A 21,249-nucleotide genomic window follows, 5' to 3' on the forward strand; every position below is an offset into this window, starting at 1 on the left:
CAAGGTGGTGCCCTGTGCACTTGGAGATTTCGTCTATAAATATCCTGTTCTATTGCCTTTCAATTCTGTTTCCACAAAATAGTAAGATGCTGACATAATTCAACCAAGTTCTTTCCCCTGGTAAGAAAATCAGCCTTTCCTCCAGGCCCCCCAAGATGCCCCTCACCATGGACCAGGAAAGCATCAGAAGAGTTGTTTCCCCAACTTTCAGCCCGGCGTTCTGCTCACAAGCACTCAGACAATCTCTAAGGGTGACATGGCTTCCCACAGCTGCTACAAGAGCTTCCCTTCCCACCCTAGCTGTGATAATTTAGACCTGTTCTAGCCTACGGGATTGCAAAACAAGTGGAAATGTGCCAGGTTTGGTAAAGGTAGGCTTGGGATTCGCTACTGTCACAACAAGGTATATTGCCGAGCACAGGGTAGCTGTGCCAGCCTCTGCCCGTGACCCGTCTCCAAAGAGGAGTTTGTCATAGCAACATCCCGCTTCTCTGGCACCTTGTCTAGGACATCTTAATTTGTTTGCACTTACGTAACAAAATTAAGACTGGGGAGTGGAGAACAGAAAGAAGTTCATTTTCTCACAGCTCTGGGGGTTGAAAAGTACAAAATCGTGGTCCTGGTGGAGGCGGCATTCCCTGTTGTGGTTGTATCCCCAAGGGAATGGACACTATGTCTTCACAGGGTAGAAAGAGCTGAAAGACAGTAAGCCTCCTGATTGTTCCCTCCAGGTCTTCCCTAAGGCACTAAAGTAAGAGCTCACAGGACCAGCACTAAGGTGTGTGTGTGTGTGTGTGTGTGTGTGTGTGTGTGTGTGTGTGAGAGAGAGAGAGAGAGAGAGAGAGAGAGAGAGAGAGAGAGCATGCATGCCTGCCTGCAGCATATTCTAATTATTGGCAGCATCTTTGTGCACTGTGATTTGTTTAGGCCAAGTTAAAGGTGACAGAAAGGATGGTGTGTACGTCTGTGCCTAGGCTTCAGGAGAACACGAATGCTCCTGTTTGCTCTTCTGTGCTTCTCTGGCTTTGTCATGGGATGACATGCTTGTCCATAGGCATATGTCCAAGGGAAACAGACATATGCCTCCATATGCCATAGAGTGAGTCCAAGGAGGGCCGGGCAGTCCACACACATGTGCACTATATTAAATGCATCCCTGTTGTAAGCTACCGAGGTTTGGGGTGACTTGCTATATGCAAGGAGCAAAGGGAAAGACTCAAGAATTCAGTTTTGTGGGCCAAGTTCACAGACTCCCGTAACTTGCAACAACTCCAAATTTCTGCAGTTCCGTCCAGTTGCGAGCCTCTGAGACAAGTGGCTGCATGGAGTAAAACCCCAGGGGACCTGAGTCTTTGGCTGCTCAAGATAGAAAAGTTCTGTGATGACAGCTGCCACCACTGGGCCATCAGCCCATGCCATACACAGGGAGCAATTCCTTGGATGGACCCATTTCTCCTGGTGCTGCTGGATATCAAACGCATTAAGGTAATAAATCAAAATGCCATCCATCCTCATGTCTGCGTCCTTCTCTGTCACGTGCTCTCCCCTCAGCACAGTTGTGGTCAGTGGCCATGTGTGACCTCTGGACACTAAGTCCTCATAAAAGTCGGCCTCTCTGTGCAAGCTAGCGCTTGATCCGTTTCTACCCAGAAACGGGTGCTCTGTGCCTCTGGATCCTAACTGTCCAGGAAGGACTCGAGCCAAGCCGTGCCCGCTCTGTGGAGTTTGCCAAGTCTTCCACATGCTCTCAACATGCAGCCAGACCCCAGTCAGACCCCTCCCCCCCAGTCCTGTCGGTCCCGCTCTTGCTTCCTCTGTTCAAGAACGCAATGGCCAGGATGACGTCACTTCCGGAAGAATCTGTGCTGATAACGCCACTTCCGGAAGTATCTGCGCGGATTGCCTCCTTGCATTCTGTGCTGCTGAGAAGCTTGGAAACAACACCTAAAAGCAGCTTTCCTGGTGCTTTGCGAGAACTAACCACCCCATCATTGCAGGGGGCGGGGAGGTTGCCTTTTGTTTGTAAAGATGAATAACTCATCTTGGCCTTTTGGATGCCTGGGTGATGACATTAAAGAATTACATTGTTTATTTTGTGTATGCCGTATGTGGGTGGGTAGAGGGGATGCACGTAGAAGTCAGAGGATAACCTGTACAAGTCAGTTCTCTCCCACTACGTGGATTCCTGAAATTAAACACAGGTCCTCAGACATGGGGGTCTTTACCCACTGAGCCATCGCATCACCCCACTTTCTTTTTGAAAGTATTTATTCTGTATAGGTGTGTCTGGTATGTGTGTACATATGTGTATATAACATATGTTATAAACATGTATGCACATGTTTATATAAGGATGTTTGTGTGCATACATGTATATAAGTGTGTGTACATATGTTTATATAAGGGTATGTGTGTGCATACATGTATATGAGGGTGTACGTGTGTGTATGTGAACATATATGTATATGAGGGTGTATGTACCATTTCACACATGTAAAGGTCAAAGCTTGGGTGACAGTCCTCGACTCCCACCTTGTGGGATCACATCAGGATCTGTCTTGGTGTCCCTGCTGCACTGGCCCATAAGCTTCCAGGGGAGTCTTCTTTATCCACCTCTCATCTCACAGTTGAAGTGCTGGGACTATAGACATGCACCATGCATGCCATGACCCTGCCACCCTGTACACTGGATAAAACAAACACACTGTCTTAGGGTGTCACTGCTGTGGATAGACACCATGGGCAAGGCGACTCTTATAAGGACAAGATTTAATTGGGGCTGGCTTACAGGTTCAGTCCGTTATCACCAAGGTGGGACCGTGGCAGCCTCCAGGCAGGCATGGTGCAGGAGATTAGAGTTTATCTTCATCTGAAGGCTGCTAGGATGAGGGTCATACAGCCCACGCACATAGTGACACACCTACTCCAACAAGGCCACACCTCCGAAACCCCCCCACCCCACACACACACAGAGTTTCCGGGACCCTTGAGCTTTTCCAGTGCCGGCTTTATAGTGTGTCTGTGTGTTTGTCCTTTCTTCATTTCCTCACTGCCCCAGTTAAGCCAATCCCTGAAGCCAAGCAGGACACAGAAGGACAGAATAGTAAATCAATTCATAAGACTTAGCGTTCTACCCACCCATAGGTCAATGCATCTCTCAATCTGTATCTGAGAGCTTCTATATCCAGTAGATCGTGATTAACACAGTGGCACACAACTGTGTAAAGTACAGAAGATACATGTGATGCTTTGCATGGGAATGGCCCACGGACTTATTCTCCAGGGAGCAGAACTGTTTGAAAGGATTAGAAGGATTAAGATGTCTGTTCTTGTTGGAGTAGGTGTGGCCTTGGAGGAAGTTTGTTACTGAAGGTGGGCTTTAAGGTTACAAAAGCTCCAAGCCAGGTGCAGTCTCTGTCTCTGTCTCTGTCTCTGTCTGTCTGTCTGTCTGTCTGTCTGTCTGTCTCCCTGCCTCCCACCTCTCTCAGCATGTGGACCAGGAAAGAGCTCTCCGCAACTACTCTAGTGCCATGCATGATCCCGTGCTCCCTGCCATGATGATGGCCGAAGCCTCTGAAACTGTAAGCAAGCTCCAATTAAGTGCTTTCTTTTATAAGAGTTCCCTTGGCCATGTTGTCTCTTCATAGCAATAGAACAGAGTAAGACAAGACTGGAAAATACTCAGCCCTAAAGGGAACATTTATACTGAAACCCCCTAACCCAAGGCTTGTGGTCACTGTAGGGGCAGAAAGAGTGTATGAGTCAGAGGTGGTAGCAGACCGTAAGGGAACAGTGTTTCCTAAACATAGCAAGGCAAGATACACATATGAATTCAGTGTTTGTGATAGCATGTATGAACCATGTGCCATCCCATGTGCCATCCCAAGCCAGACTAAATCCCGGCATGGACTGGGAGCCAGGCATACATACCACTCCTACTTGTGGGGAAATTAGCAATTTTTAGCTGCTAGGAGAGAGGAGAGACCACTGTTCCAAGAGTGTAGCCGCTGGTATGTCAACCATTCTCCACCGGATCATCACGGTTGGTCACTCCACCCAGAACAATACAATAACTCTCTTCTTTGTCTATCAACTCAGAAGCGTAAGAAGCCCAGAGTGGCCAGACAGAAACCTTATCTCCTAGTTCAATAGAATATAAAATCATGCCTCCATTTAAAACTAAGAGATTTAGGAAAGGAAACTCGTGCTGGTTACTTTTCTTACTGTGAGGAAATGTACAGCAAAAACAATGACAGGAAGGCAGGGTTTGGGTCTGAGGTGTGAGTCCCTCATGGACGGGAAGGCTTACAGGTGGGCCTGCGAAGCAACTGGCTGTATTGCATCTACAGTCAAAAAGCAGAAGGAGATGAATGTTCTACTCCACTCTGTTTTATTAGGCCAAGGACTCCAATCCTGGGCTGATGCCATCCAGAGTGCATCTTCCCTCCCAAGTTAAACTTTTCTAGAGACTCCCTTAAAGGCATACCCATAGGTGATGGCCAGACTAGTCATGTTGATAGCAAACAATAACCTAATCATCACAGAGCATAAGCTAAAGGAATGGCAAATGGCATGTGCGAGTGGTTCCAGGGGATGGGACCAGTCTTGCCAGTCCTGTGTCCAGTCCTTTATTCTTGGCTGTGAGAGTCAGGCACATATAGCCTTCTTAGAGCCTTGTCCTCCCTCGGGAAGGTATTTCTATCAATTTAGTACCAAGCGTGCCCTCCAAAGGCCGTACCACAGTTCAGGCCCTGAGTAGTGGGGAGCCTTCCCCTGCCCAGGTATACCTCAAAACTAGCATGTGTTGAGTCATTTGGTAAATGGCCACACCAATAGACAGAAGGAGAGAATTCATTGCCTCCACCAATACAGAGGGGCCCAGTGAACATCATGCTTCTTTCTTGGCTGCCAGAAGTAGACACAACAACTTCTCCTTCACCATAGAAGAGATACTTCAACACTGCCCACACCACTGGCACCTGAGAAAGTTTACTCACCAGGATGAACCGGGCCCCACTGACTGCTGGGTGTGTAATCCCACTAGCAGCAGAGAACAAGCCCAAGTCCTCAATGTGGGATCACTGCTTAGCACGACCACCTACCTTCTTAGATTACACTGGACAAATTCCATCACAAAAGGAGCAGTTGTTTCATAGACACTACAAATCCAGACTTACCCTTTCTGATAGCTCTATGTGTGCCATCCACGGGCTTTCGGAAAGTTCTGCAGTCCTCGTGGAGTTTTTGTCGCACCTCTGGGACGCAGATGCTGATAGCTGTGCTTTGGGCTCCCAAGGTCCGAATAGCATGAAGTCACCACTGCACTGATCTGCGACATCTGTGGGAAGGAGAAGTAATCAAGACACCTTCAAGCCTCAGTAGGACATGGGATGTAATGCACCACACCCTGAGGTGGGATGGGTACTGCTGGCCTTTCCAGGTTAAAACTCCCGGTTCTGACGGGCTGTGTTGGTAGGGATGATAAAAACACAGAGGTAGGGGATCCAAGATTTAAGATCATCCTCGACTATATGATGAGGTTGAAGTCAGCCTACTCTACATGAGGCCCTGCCTCAAAACACAGACTTATCAAAAGAAAAGGGTATTTGACAGATCAGTAATCAACATTGTTTAGTGGAGGCCACGTTCATTTGATGAAGCCATGGGACCACGTCTGGCAGGAGCTATGTGACGCTTTGAGAGTATTCTCTCCCCATTCAGGTACACCAAGCTGACAGTAGGTGGCATTTAGGTCATGGGAACCCCTGACTTAAGAGTATGATAAAGGCTCTCCCAGGAGAGCTTTGTGCAACACTCACTTAGCCATCTGTCTCCTACCTTGTGAGAATGCAGTGCTCATCTGCTCCACTGGATGTGGCCATGAAGGCCATCTTGGAAGCCGAGAATAGCCCTCATCCTACAACTGAAACTACAGGTGCCTTGATCTCAGAACTGTAGTGGTCTTGATCTTAGAACTCCCAATCTCCTCAACTGTGAGAAGTAAATTTTCATTCTTTATAAATTACCCAACCTGTTGTATTCTGTTATAAATGCACACTGATACTAAGAGACAGCAATTGGGGCACCCGTGGGTAAGTTTAGCGTGATATAACACTGTTCTCTGAGGTCTGCCTGTATTCCTCACAGGCAACATGGGAGAGTAGAGAGTGGTTATGTGAGGGTAGACACAATGTATATTGTCCAGGTCCCTTTCAGTGACACTAAGTTTTGCAGTCCCTCTAGAAATGGAATGTTGATTTAACATTTTCCTAGGCCTAAGTTTTGTGGGAGCAAACGCTTGCAGAGGTTTCCCCTGATCTCAACTCTTAACGTGTGAGAACCAACCAGGGCTCTGGCAGCTTCTGATCACATTCATTACTAATGCATTCTGGGACTGGGGAGACCACTGTAGGACCATCAGGTGCACAATGAGCTCACTGTGAGGAGGAGCCCCCTGGGAGGTGCACCTGAGCGGATCTCCACCGGTTGGTTACCTGGCTTGTGGCAGCACGCCAGTGGTGTTCAGGGCCTCCAGGATTTAGGTCAGTTCAGAGCCAGGGTCCACAGTGTCCAAGCCATCTCATTTCTCCCTTTCCCCAAACGCCAAGTTTACCTTAGTAAGAGCCCAGAAGCTCCTCTGGGATACGAGATAGATTACTGGTGAATATTCTGAGCAACGTTTTCGAGTCTTTTCTCAAAGGGACCCAGTGTCTGCTTCTGTGTACTTGCTGAAGGCTGGGAATTGAGTGCAGAGTTGTAGCCTCATTATTTTCAATTTAAAATTTAATTCACTTGACTTAAAACTTCTGTGCTTAGGCAGATCAAGTAAACTTTGCGTAGGGTTCCTATCTACCGTCTGAGAATACTGTTCTAATTACACCTCTGTGGCTGTGGTAAACATACTAACTGACAGCAACTTTGGGAAGGAAGAGGTACATGTCCTCCTTCGGGTTTCAACTCACCACTGAGAAGTCAAGGCAAGAACTCCGGGGCTTGCTTGCCATCCCATACAGTATTACTCATGGGAAATATGTTGCTTGAGGGCTCACTTGCAGGCTTCTGCTTAGACACTTAGCTAGCTCTCTTATACGGCCCAAGACCACTTGGTCAGGGAATGGCGCCTCCCACAGTGGGCTGGGACCTCTTTGTAGCACTTGATAATCAAGACAACCCTTTCGCAGACCTGCTCATAGGCCAATCACATCTGGAAAAATCCCTCTACTGAGACTCGATTCTAGGCTTTGTCAAGGTGACCATTAAAGTGAACAAGAACAAAGGCCGCAGTCAATGGACCATCGCTGTAAGTCTTAGAAGTCAGACCACCATGACTACTGCCTTTGCTCCGCCATCCTTCATAGCAAACGTGACCCCCTGGCCTTTGGTGGTTGAGTATTGCTACATGGTTTCTTCATCTCTGGGATCCAATTAGTCCAAACTGCATTTGGGTTTCCCAGTCCAATCACTGAAACCTTCACTCTGAGATCTGGCCTATAGTGAAGTGACCATGGACAGCTTCAAGTGTGATTAAGGAGCCATCTACAAATTTAGCTCACAATATGCTCTTGGGAGGTACCTCTAATAGACTCCTTCCTGCAGGCGTATCTTAAATGACAACTATGCTCGTCTATCTCTCAGCCTCTGAACCCACCGTTCTCAGGTTCTTATCTCTCTCAGCCTCGGAACCTATTCCTCTGGCCTCATGCAGAGCATTGTGGCATTCTAAATTCTCTCTTGGTGTTACATCTTGTAGTCAAGTTTTAATCAATCATAAATTCCACTAGAGTCCTTCCTAGCTTCACTTTCAACAGTAGATGAAGAATTTCTGCCTAGAGAACTCACATTGGTTAATTCAGCTTGACCACCATGACTTCTTCCTGCCTTTACCCTATGCCTTCACTGTCCCTAAGCGCGTCCAGATGCAAATGTATACATTAGAAAATTTCAGTAGTTTCTGTTTTGTATAGTTTACTTGCTCTTGGATCACAACTTGTACCTTACCTCAGAGAGACTATAAAATGGTCAAGTTACAGTTATAGATAAAAGGCTACAGTTGTAGATAAAAATATTTCGTTACTGACACATCCAGAAATAACGTTTATTCACACATTTGGGCACTACACTGACATTCAAGTTGACACATAATCTTACCCATCATCGTGCTGAGGAAATGGCTAGGCAGTTATTCACTGCTCTTCCAGAGGACCTGAGTTTGGTTCCCAGTACCAACTGTTGGTAACTCCAGCTCCAGAGGATTTGACACCCACTACAGGCTTCTGTAGATACTGCACACACACACACACACACACACACACACACACACACACACACGTACGCACACACACGAGGGGGAGAGAGAGAGAGAGAGAGAGAGAGAGAGATGCACAGACAAAGTTAAAAGTAAAATAATTTGAAAAAGAAAGCCTATTGCCCTATTTGCTCTCTCCAGACTCCTGATCCTTGTGGAGTCCTGCACCGTGGATCCCAGGCTTCCATCCATTTTTCTGCTTTGCCAGATGCGTGGTGTCAGTGTCCTGTGTGACAAACTTAGGCACTGCTAGCTTCACTTGTCCAAAACTTACTGTCAGACCAAGGTACGTGTTTCTGAAGTCAGAATGAATTTTAATTTTTCTCTATCATTAGGCCTTGAGGGACAAACCTTTTCATGAGTCAATGTCTCTCTCTATGAAGTGCAGAAAATAGTGCCTCGCTCACTAGAAGTGGGAATTAGATGTTTTATTCTGAGCTGAAACGTTCAAGGGAGAAACGGGCATATCCAATAAGGTTTAATTAATGTTAAGTATTATTCATAAAAATTAAAAGATATCAGCATGAATATGCCCTGAGTTTGGTTTGAACTAAGCAACAAGGTCTTCAAATCATTGGTTTGCAACAGCCACAGCTTTTGGCCAAAAAAACCATATTGAATCAAACAAAATTTAAATATGTAACAAAAAAAAAACAATTTAGGTGACTTTGCCTATGCATTTTTAGGCTAATTTAAAAATAAGACTGCAAAATGAGGAGCACACTGTTTTCGTAAATTACAGGAGTATTTACAGCAGAGAAAGAGTAATTGTAAACCACACTGTGTCACACATTTTAGTTTGTTTTGGTAAAATGCACAAGAGTAAGTTTTCAGGTGAGCTATTTGGGAAGTGTGTGTCTTTTCAGTTATTTCTAATATTTTGCTTACAGTCTGAATGGACCCATTTTTACTAAACAAGAAAAAGAATGTATGGTAATTGGTTTTTTTCCAGTAGAAATGTTCAAAAAAAATAATGATGGACACTTCTTTCTACAAATAAATCCGAGTCAAACAGTTTCCTTGTTCCTTTCTGGTTACATCTCCATGGCTGTTTCTTTTTCTCTCTCTGTCTGTCTCTGTCTCTGTCTCTGTCTCTGTCTCTCTCTCTCTCTCTCTCTCTCACACACACACACACACACACACACACACACACGAATTTGTGTTCACACAGGGAGACAAGGCTTCAGCATCTGGAAGTGTGTGTGTGTGTGTGTGTGTGTGTGTGTGTGTGTGTGTGTGTGTGTGTCTTTCTGGCTTCCTGTCTTTAATTCTCTTACTCTATCCTACCTCAGCCCACTCTTGCCATGTCCCTTTCTGTGAGTTAATGCACAAATGACACAGTTCATTAATTTGCCAGGCTAACACTTATAAAGGTGGAGAAGCAGTAAAGAAGACCAAGAGCTCATATGCGTGAAGAAAGAGTAATGGTCACTCCCAGCTGAGCAGTGAGAGGGTACTGTTTACACGATGGCCTGGAGCACTGACTGGAAGCTTAAGCTGTGCTTCTGTGTGCTTACCTACGTGTTAGCGGTGCTGGCTCAGGATACTTCCCAAGCCCTTTGTCTGTCCTCTGCTTTGAGGCAGCGTCTCATCGAATTACCATGGCTGGTGTTGATCAGTGTTCCCACAGTCTCTGCCTACAGCTGGAGTCACAGCCTATACCGCTGGGCCCAACAGATGTTTACCTGAAGTGCAGTGTAAGAGGGAGATATTCAGGTGTCTGTGAGTGGCCACTTATGTGTGCTCACCAGCACGCTGTTATCATGGGAGGATCTATTATTCATCAATCGCCAAGCTCCACATGCAATGAGGGAAAAGAACAGTCAACCCCATTGCATGGGACAGCAGAACATTGAGGAAACAGAATTGTCTTAGTTCTTCTCTAGGGAGGGCTAATTAGATGGTGTGACATCTTATGTCTTAGTAAGTGTAACTAAGCTTGATTCTTTCGTGCCGTGTCAGTCACCTCAAGCATATCTGTGTTATCCCAGAGCTGTGCGCCTTATCAATGGATAGTAATGGTCTTAACGAACGCAGAAATCAGTGAGAGGCAGAAATAACAAAAGACTGCAATCAGCGCTCTTCCTTTTTCTTGCAACAAATATTAGCTGCGTTGACTCGTTAGCTGTGTCTATCTTTATACAACGATGAATGTGCACTGACAGGTCTGCTTAATACGGACTGGTGTCTAGCATTCCGTCAGGAGAGACCCTAATGACACAGGTGCAACTGGGAGGGACTCGACTGCCTGAACTGTGGTGTCTTGAACAGAATGACCTTGGCCCCGGGCACTGCCTTTCTGCCCGTGCCAGGCCTTTCCAAGCCCCTGGGCTGTGCACATATGGCTCCTTCTGCTTTGGATGCTCTGTCACAGGCAAATGCATAGCCCTTCGCTCAGGTGTCATTAGAGAAGTCACTCAAAGCTAAAACACATAAAACAGCATCTCCTGTCTCCTCCATTATTGCTTCCCACTCCCAGTGGCCCCAATGTCTACTTTACCTCTACCTTGTGTGTGTGTGTGTGTGTGTGTGTGTGTGTGTGTGTGTGTGTGTGTTCATCTCTGTGTGTGCTCTGTGGGAGCCACAGGCCAACCTTGAGTGGCTTTCCTCAGGAACTACCCACCTTGTTTTCTGAGACAGGGTCTCTCTGGAGCTTAGCAAATAGGCTAGGCCATCCAGCTAGCACGTTCTACGGATCTTGCCTCTGCCTCCCTGCCTGTGCGACTGTAAGACTGTACCGCCATTGCAGGCTTCTGAGTATTGCTTCTGGGGATCAAACTTAGATTGTCTTGCTTCCAAAGCGACATTCTACTACTGGTCAGTCTGTCTGCCCAGCTTTACTGATTTCTGTAGGGGGAGGTGTTTCCCTGATTGGTTTTGACTGTGTCAATAAAAAAGGTGAAAGCCAATCGCTGGGCAAAGGGGAAAAGGTGGGACTTCCAGGTTTTTACAACTAGAGAAAGGGAATTCGGACCAGGCTGTGGAGTGGGTAGGAAGACGCAGATGCGTAGGTCTTGGGGCACCTAGAATATGGAGCCTCTGCTGCAAGGGCAATGGAGGGAGCTAGTTTCTAAGATAGGGCAGGAAATTCTTTGGCCAGCCATTGGGTTATCTGGCTACTCTTAAAATAATAAAACTGTCTAGTGTTTTCCATCTGCAGTGATAAGGTAAACAAGAGAAAGCCAGGGTGGTTATTGGTGGGTCAGAGAAGCTAGCTGTGCAGGACCACTGGACTGCAGACAGCAGCTCCCAGATTTCCCAGATTGGGGGATGGTCATAATCAAGTTAGAGCGAGGGGAACCTGGAGAGGTCATAGTGCTAAAATTACATGCAACAGGTTTCCATAGCTCAAGAAGAGCGTCTAGCCGGCATTCCATAAATGCATCCTGACTTGCTTAGGGGTTAATTATAAAACCTTAGCATCATTTATTGAGACCAATAATATCTCAGTATTGCATAGCTGCAGGTCACTGTCTGAAACGAACGGTGGGTTTTCTGGTTGATGTGTATCATCTATTTGGTGAGACAGGCTCATCACATGTTGTATTAGTTACCTACTAATGTACCAATGACATCACTAACCACTGGCAACATGGCTTAAGAGGCTTTTATTACCTAACAGGGTTTCTGTGGGCCAGAAATCTGAAAGCAGTGCTGAGGGACTCTAGTTCAGCCTCTCATGGCTGCTTGCATCATAATTTCAGCCTCACATCTTGTCAGATGAAGGCTTGATTGGGGGTGGCTGATGCCCTTCCTGAAAAGCAAACCCACATGGCTCTCAAATTGGTGCTGAGTAAGGGCAGAAAGCCTGCTTTCCTTCCCACACGGACACCTCTCTCTATAGAATGGCTCAAGTGTACTCACTATGTGGTGGGTGATTCACCCAAAGGCAAATACAATGGAAGCCAGCTACAATGCCCTTTATGACTAATCCTTGGAGGCTACCCAGTCCTGTCTTCAGGACTGGTTGATGAAAGGCAACATTATTCACTCTGGAAGGAGATTGAGCATAGCAGAATATAACTAGAAAAGGTAAGGAATGTTCAGAATACTGGCTACCCTGCACTGAACTCAGAACTGGATCACACTGGATCACAAGCAAGTGAGAACTAGGCTGCAAATGGCTCACGTTGGAGCACTGCTGGGAAGTTGAACTTTTGTCCATCTATTCAATGATTCTAAAATTTCAAAGTCCATAAAGTGAACCACTTGACCTGGAGGGATCCATACTCTATTGTGTAAAATGTGGTATTAACAATGGTTTTGAGAAAGACAACACTGGGCTATGAGAAACACCAGGAGTAGGACTGTGGCTCATTCTTATTAACTATGGTCTGAATAAGAATCCCTCGATAGAGTTGAAGAGTTAGTCATCAGGAAGTGAAGCTATTTGAAGGGATTAGAAGGATTAGGAGATGTGGTCTCATCAGAGAAGGTTTGCCATTGTTGGAGGAAGTATGTCACTGGGAGTGGACTTTAAAGTTTCAAAATCTCAAACGAGGTACAGTCTGTCAGTCTGTCTGTTTCTCACTCCTCTCTCCTCTCTCTCTCTCTCTCTCTCTCTCTCTCTCTCTCTCTCTCTCTCTGACTACAGATCAGGATGAAGCTTTGAACTACTGCTGGAGTAACATGCTTCCTGCCGTGATAATGACAGACTATGCCTCAGCAGGCCCCAGTTGAATGATATCTTATGAGAGTTGGTTTGGTCAAGGTGTCTTGTCCTAGCAATAGAACAGTGACTAAGACAGATTAGAAAGCAGCCCTAGAAGTAGTTTTCCTCTGACCTTCTCCTGACCCCATCTCTTATGTCTTAGTCTCCCTTCAGGTAAGCAGGAGAAACCAGAATTTCTCTTCCCAGCATGGACCTGAATGCCTTCTCCTCAAGACTAGCTATAAGCACTAAAACAATTATTCTAGCCACCTCTGATCTCTGAGGAAGAGTTGGTCATAAAAGCCTTCTCTGTCCTTCATTCTGGAATAGGTCATGAGGCTCTACTTTAAAAAAAAAATCCCTACTTCAAACCTAGCAGACTTCTTGAGAGGTTAAGAATGGTCTGCACAGAGGTTTCCCCCCTCTACCACTCCCATGACTATCAACATTACATCACACACCTGTCTCACTGTGCTTCTATATGATGCATTATTCACTAGACCTAAGCATAGAAAGTGGAGTATCCCCAGGATTTTTGGTTCTTCATTCTAGAAGCTTCTTGGTCACAGAAAACTGTGACTAATTACATCGTGTGCTAGTCTTTTGTCAGCTTGCCTTTGTGATTGGGGTGTTGGTCATGGTGCTTACAGTCAGGAGACAGGTCATACCTTTCAACCCCAAAGAGGGAAGGATGAAGGACCCAAAGGCAGGTCTTACAAATAGAAGCTATAAAAACACTAACCAGGCCTGCGCTGGTCCTGTGCCACAGCTCTCTGTACCCAGATCCCACAGGAAAGAGCTAGTCTCATAGGAGTGCTGACAGGCAGCCCTACAGGAGGGTAAAGCCACTATCAGAGACAGCAAGACCAGCTAACACCAGAGATAAGCAGATGGTGAGAGGCAAGGGCAAGAACCTAAGCAACAGAAACCAAGGCCACTTGGCATCATCAGAGCCCAGTTCTCCCACCACAGCAAGTCCTGGATACCCCAATACACCAGAAAAGCAAGATTCTGATTTAAAATCACAAGTCATGATGATGTTAGGACATAAATGACTCCCTTAGAGAAATACAGGACAACACAGGTAAACAGGTAGAAGCCCTTAAAGAGGAAACATAAAAATCAACCAAACAGGTGAAGGAATTGACCAAAACCATCCAGGATCTAAAAACAGAAATAGAAACAATAAAGAAATCACAAAGGGAGACAATCCTGGAGAAAGAAAAACCAAGGAAAGAGATCAGGAGTCATAGACACAAGCATTATCAACAGAATAAAAGGGACAGAAGAAAGACTCTCAGGGGCAGAAGATAACATAAAAAAAACATTGAAACAACAGTCAAAGAAAATACAAAACACAAAAACTTCCTAACCCAAAACACCCAGGAAATCCAGGACACAATGAGAGGATCAAACCTAAGGAAAATAGGTATAGAAGACAGCGAAGATTCCCAACTTAAAGGGACAGTAAATATCTTCAACAACATTATAGAAGAAAACATCCCTAACCTAAAGAAAGAGATGCCCATAAACATACAAGAAGCCTACAGAACTTCAAATAGATTGGACCAGAAAAGAAATTCCTTTGGTCACATAATAGTCAAAACAGAAAATGCACAAAACAAAGAAAGAATATTAAAAGCAGTAAGGGAAAAAGGTCAAGTAACATATAAAGGCAGACCTATCAGAATTACACCAGACTTCTCAACAGAGACTATGAAAGGTAGACAATCCTGGGCAGATGCAACACAGACCCTAAAAGAACTCAAATGCCAGCCCAGGCTACTATATCCAGCAAAACTCTTAAATTAACATAGATGGAGAAACCAAGCTATTCCATGACAAAAACAAATTTACACAATACCTTTCCAAAAATCCAGCCCTACAAAGGATAATACAAGGAAAACTCTGACACAAGGAGGGAAACTACACCCCCAAAAAAGCAAGAAAATAATCTAATTTCCATTATCCCAAAAGAAGATAGCCACACAAACATATTCTACTTTTTACAACAAAAATAACAGGAAACAACAATCATTGGTCCCTAATATCTCTCAACATTAATGGACTCATTTCCCCAATAAAAAGGCATTGATTAACAGACTGGATAAATAAACCTGACCCTACATTTTGCTGCATGGAGGAAACATACCTCAGTGACAAAGACAGCTACTACCTCAGAGAAAAAAGCTGGAAAACAATTTTCCAAGCAAATGGTCCCAAGAAAGAAGCTGGAGTAGCCATTCTAATGTTGAATAAAATTGACTTTCAACCAAAAGTTATCAAAAAAGATAAGGAAGGACATTTTATATTCATCAAAGGAAAAATCCACCAAGATGAACTTTCAATCCTGAATATCTATGTTCCAAATGCAAGGTCACCTACGTTCATACAAGGAACCTTACTAAAGCTCAAGAATAAATTGCACCTCACACAATAACAGTGGGAGACTTCAACACCCCATTCTCATCAATGGACAGATCATGGAAACATAAACTAAACAGAGACACAGAGAAACTAAGAGAAGTTATCAACCAAATGGATTTAACAGATATCTATAGAACATTTCATCCCAAAACAAGAATATACCTATTTTTCAGCACCTCATGGTACCTTCTCCAGAATTGACCATATAATTAGTTACAAAACAGGCCTCAACAGATACAAGAAGATTGAAATAATCTCATGCATCCTATCAGATCACCATGGACTAAGTCTGGTCTTCAATAACAACGAAAACAACAGAAAGCCTACATACATACACATGGATGCTGAACAATGCTCTACTCAATGATGACATGGTCAAGGAAGAAATAAATACAAAAATTAAAGACTTTTTAGAATTTAATGAAAATCAAGGCAAAACATACCCAAACTTATGGGATACAATGAAAGCAATGCTAAAAAGAAAACTCATACATCTGAGTGCCTCCAAAAAGAAACTGGAGAGAGCATACACTAGCAGCTTGACAGCACACCTAAAAGCCCTAGATCAAAAAGAAGCAAATACACCCACGAGAAGTAGATGCCAGGAAATAAACAAATTCAGGGATAAAATCAACCAAGTAGAAACAAAAAGGACTATATAAAGAATCAACAAAAACAGGAGCTGTTTTTTTTTTTTTGAGAAAATCAACAAGATAGATAAATCCTTAGCCAGACTAAGTAGAAGGCACAGAGAGTACATGAACTAACAAAATCAGAAATGATAAGGGAGACATAACAATTGAATCTGAGGAAATTCAAAAAATCATAAGGTCCTACTACAAAAGGCTATACTCAACAAAACTGGAAAATTTGGAGAAAATGGAAAATTTTCTAGACAGATACCAGATATCAAAGTTAAATCAAGATCAGATAAACCATCTAAATGACCCCTTAAGTCCTAAAGAAATAGATGCAGTTATTAAAAGTCTCCCAACTAAAAAAAATTCCCAGGACCAGATGGGTTTAGTGCAGAATCCTATCAGACTTTCATAGAAGACATAATACCAATACTGTCCAAACTTTCCTCAGTGTGACGCTAACCAAGCAAGTGAAAGATCTGTATGACAAGAACTTCAGGTCTCTGAAGAAAGAAATTGAAGAAGATCTCAGAAGATGGAAAGATCTCCCATGCTCATGGATTGGCAGGATTAATATTGTAAAATGGCCATCTTGCTGAAAGCAATCTACAGATTCAATACAATCCCCATCAAAATTCCAACTCAATTCTTCATAGAGTTAGAGCAATTTGGAAATTCATTTGGAATAACAAAAAACCCAGGACATTGAAAACTATCCTCAACAATTAAAGAACCTCTGGGGGAATCGCCATTCCTGACCTCAAGCTATATTACAGAGCAACAGTGATAAAAACTGTATGGTATTAGTACAGAGACAGGCAGGTAAATTGATGGGAGATCACTTGATCTTTGACAAAGGAGCTAAAACCATCCAGTGGAAAAAGGATAGAATTTTCAACTGGTTCAACTGGAGGTCAGCACGTAAAAGAATGCAAATCGATCTATTCTTATTGCCTTGTACAAAGCCTCAAGTCCAAGTGGATCAAGGACCTCAACATAAAACCAAATACACGGAAACTAGTAGATGAGAAAGTGGGGAAGAGTCTCGAACAAATGGGCACTGAGGAAATTTTCCTGAACAGAACACCAGTGGCTTATGCTCTAAGATCAAGAATCAACAAATAGAACTTCATAAAACTGCAAAGCTTCTGTAAGGCAAAGGACACTGTCATTAGGACAAAATGGCAACCAACAGATTGTGAAAAGATCTTTACTAATCCTACATCCAATAGAGGGATAATATGGAAAGAACTCAAGAAGATAGACTTCAGAGAATCAAATAACCCTATTAAAAATGGGGTACAGAAGTAAACAAAGAATTCTCAGCTGAGGAATATCAAATGGCTAAGAAGCACCTAAAGAAGTGTTAAACATCCTTAGTCATCAGGGAAATAGAAATCCAAACAACCCTGAGATTCTACCTCACACCAGTCAGAAGGGCTAAGATAAAAAAAACCCAGGTGACAACAGATGCTGGTGAGGATGTGGAGAAGGAGGAACACTCCTCTATTGTTGGTGGGATTGCAAGCTGGTACACCCACTCTGGAAATCAGTCTGGAGGTTCCTTAGAAAATTGGACATAGTACTACCTGAGGACCCTCGGACTATCTATACCACTCGGGGAAATACCCAAAATATGCTCCAACATACAACAAAGACACATGCTCCACTATGTTCATAGCAGCCTTACTTATAATAGCCAGAAGCTGGAAAGAACCCAGATGCCCTTCAACAGAGGAATGGATACAGAAAATACAGTACATCTACACAATGGAGTAATTCTCAGCTATTAAAAACAATAGCTTCATAGTCAAATGGACAGAACTAGAATTTATTATCCTGAGTAAGGTAACCCAATCACAAAAAACATACACATGGTATGCACTCACTGATAAGTGGATATTAGCCCAAAAGCTCAGATTACCCAAGATAAAATCCACAGACCACGTGAAGCTCAAGGACGACCAAAGTGTAGATGCCTTTAGTCTTTCTTAGAAGGGGGAACAAAAATATTCACCAGGACAAATTACAGAGACAAATTTTGTAACAGAGACTGAATGAAAAGCCATCCAGAGACTGCCCCACCTGGGAGATCTAGTCCATATACAGCCACCAAACCCAGACAACATTACTGATACCAAGAAGTGCATGCTGACAGGAGCCTGATATAGCTGTCTTCTGAGAGGCTCTGCCAAAGCCTCTCAATGACAAATACAGAGGTGGATGCTGGCAGCCACCCATTGAACTGAGAACAGGGTCCCCATTGGAGTAGTCAGAGAAAGGATTGAAAGAGCTGAAGGGGCTTGCAACCCTATAAGAACAACAATACCAACCAACCAGAACTCCCAGAGACTAAAGCACTACCCAGAGTACACATGGACAGACCCATGACTCCAGCTGCATATGTAGCAGAGTTGGACACCAATGGGAGGAGAAGCTCTTGGTCTTGCCAAGGCTTGATGCCCTAATGTAGAAGAATGTCAGGGTGGGGAGATGGGAAGGGGTGGGTGGATGGGTGGGGGAACATCCTTACAGAAGCAGGGGGAGGGAGGATGGAATAGGGGCCTTATGGATGGGAAACCTGGAAAGGGAATAACATTTGAAATGTAAATAAAAATTATCCAATAAAAGAGAAAAACATCAACCAAACACACACACGGGTGGAAGAACGGGCTTTTATTATAAACACTAACGATGTGACCCAGAGGAAGGTAGAGTCTAGTAGGAAACACTCAGTGGTCAGGCTCATGATGCAAGAGGCAAGCCGCATGACCAGCTCATCGAGGACCTTCACAGTGATGTCCCTCTGGAGTGCTAGCTACTTCCCTGTCTATGCCTACATGGAAATGGCCCAAAATTCTATCATCCCACCAGACTGTTTCATAGAGAAGTGATTCTCCACTGATATTTCTTCATAATGATTTACTGAAAATACATGTCACGACTGAAGCAAGAGACCAGTCATGTCTTCTAATATATGCTGTCCCTACCGACCATCTAATTTATTACTTTTATACGATGTTCTTCTATGAGCTACTCTGAGGCTCGTTTTGACCACTTTTTAAGGAATTAGCAAAAAAACAAGACAAAAGCTCCAAAGAAAACAGCAGCCTGCCCATCTCATAGTCCCTGGTTGTAAGTGAAGCTTAGCCCAACATAGTTATAAGCAATGTCCTCCTTCAGAAACCTGTGTATGCCTGACTTGGCTGATAAAACTCAGTGGGCACAGATAGCCTTAAAACTGTACGTTGGTACTGGACCATTAATTTGTCTCTCAAGACAGACTAGGAAACACTTGTACATGCATGCAAGAATGGAATGATGTATTTTTGTGCAAAAGTGGTTTATAATTATGAAAATTAAAACAATTTAAATGTCCAGTGTAAGAGGATAATTCACTATATGTCGATATAAGTGTAATAAAATATCAAGGGACTAGTAAAACCATGTTGTAGAACAATTTTATAGTATGCAAATATCTACATTAACTGTTAAAAAGAAAAAGTGGGGACTTCTATTTGGCTATAAATTCATAAATGCTCTTCAAAGTACATATTCACCTGAAAGTAAGTTTGTGAGGGTTTCAGCCATCAACGACAATTTGTCTGACGTTCTTAAGACAGCAAGTGAAACATTCTCTTCTTTAATGAGCAAGTGGCAGGTACAAACAGAAGCATCCTTCCCTGCCTGGCACTGTCACTGGGGTCTTTCTCTGGATTCTCCTCATCGCTCAGATCATTGCGCCTTCCATAATTCAGGTAAGGCTTAATGCTATGTAGAACATAGGTAGGAGATAGATCAGAGTTATGCGGAACCCATTCTCGAGGGGTAAGACTAGACAATGTCCAAAGGGGCCATCGTACTGATCTATATCCCAAGCATGTCTTATGTCACTTTTCTACAAGCAGATCTTCTTGTGGCGGGGGACATTGCTTTGTCCTGGTGATTGACAGACCCACTTGGGTTCCTTCTAATGAGATGAGGAATCACCATATGTCCTTGTTCTTTAATCAGAAAGCCCACTTCTAGATGGAAAGCATGTAGGATTTGGGGCTCTGAAACCCACTTTCGTTATCTATCGATGACCCATGGGCAGCTGAGGACTAATTAGAACCCTGCTGCTCTAGTCCTTGACTTTGTATCATTGTAATTATTAGGGAGAGGGGTCCAGAAACCCTGTCCTCCAAGCTTGTTAATATCTAGCCAACTACCTGACAGTGAGGCTCTTTCTTACTCTGGTTGCTTTGCTGTCTTCGTGAGAACAAGTCTGGGTTAGCCTGGGGCAAGAGGGAAAGTGAAATATGAAGCAGAATCAAACTGCGCTGACATCCCCACCTAGGGATGCTCTAGGTCAGAGAGCAGTTGTCTGCTCCCCAGACATATGAGGGGGAGCCTACAAAGGTCAATGGAGCCTTGGCCAAGCAGACTTGAGGCTGACCACAGACATAAGTGAGATTCACTGAAACCAGTCGAGCAGATGGACAGAGCCTTGTAGACGTCCCAGCTCAAAGGAGAGGTTTTAATTGTCTGATCGTAGCGCTTGGAGCTTGCTGGATACCTTACAGAATTGTAGCGGACGCCTGTTGTAAAGAGTCTGGGAGGAGTTAGGGAGAGCAAACAAACAAACAATCCCTAAAGGTATCTAAGAATACAAAGCGACACATTCCTGCTAGACTGTCAGCGCCAGGAAATGTCAAGTCAATATCAAAGTGGTAACTGTCAACATGTAAGTCATGCACTGGGCAGGCAGGTCATAAAACTCATATAGCCCTCACCTCTAGGAACACGCATGCACACACAGACACACGCGAACGTGCACACACACACAGACACACAGACACACACACACAGACACACACACAGACACAAACACGCACAGACACACACACAGATACACACACAGACACACACAGACACACACACAGACACACACACAGACACACACACACAGATACACACACACAGATACACACACACAGACACACACACACAGACACACACAGAGACACACAGACACACACACAGACACAGATACACACACACAGACACACATACACAGACATACACACACAGAGACACACACACATACACACACACAGACACACAGACACACATACAGACACACACACACAGACACACACACAGACACACACACACAGACACACAGACACACACACAGACACACACACAGACACACACAGACACACACACACACAGACATACACACA

The 21,249-nt window shown here is 44.2% G+C and overlaps 1 protein-coding gene across 10 annotated transcripts in view; it reads right to left on the reverse strand.

The window, feature by feature from the left end:
* Zcwpw2 (zinc finger CW-type and PWWP domain containing 2) overlaps positions 1–21,249 on the reverse strand; it is a 144,416-nt gene that overhangs the window by 29,565 nt on the left and 93,602 nt on the right. For 9 of the 10 annotated variants that reach the window (XR_010054512.1, XR_005488692.2, XR_005488690.2 and 6 more), the window contains one exon: positions 5,178–5,338. The gene's annotated coding sequence lies outside the window, so the exon portion shown is untranslated. Of the gene's footprint in view, positions 1–5,177; positions 5,339–21,249 lie in introns of those variants that run through there. The other variant, XR_005488695.2, reaches the window with a different exon arrangement.

Source organism: Rattus norvegicus, chromosome 8, assembly GCF_036323735.1.
Source record: "Rattus norvegicus strain BN/NHsdMcwi chromosome 8, GRCr8, whole genome shotgun sequence".
Lineage (NCBI taxonomy): Eukaryota > Metazoa > Chordata > Mammalia > Rodentia > Muridae > Rattus > Rattus norvegicus.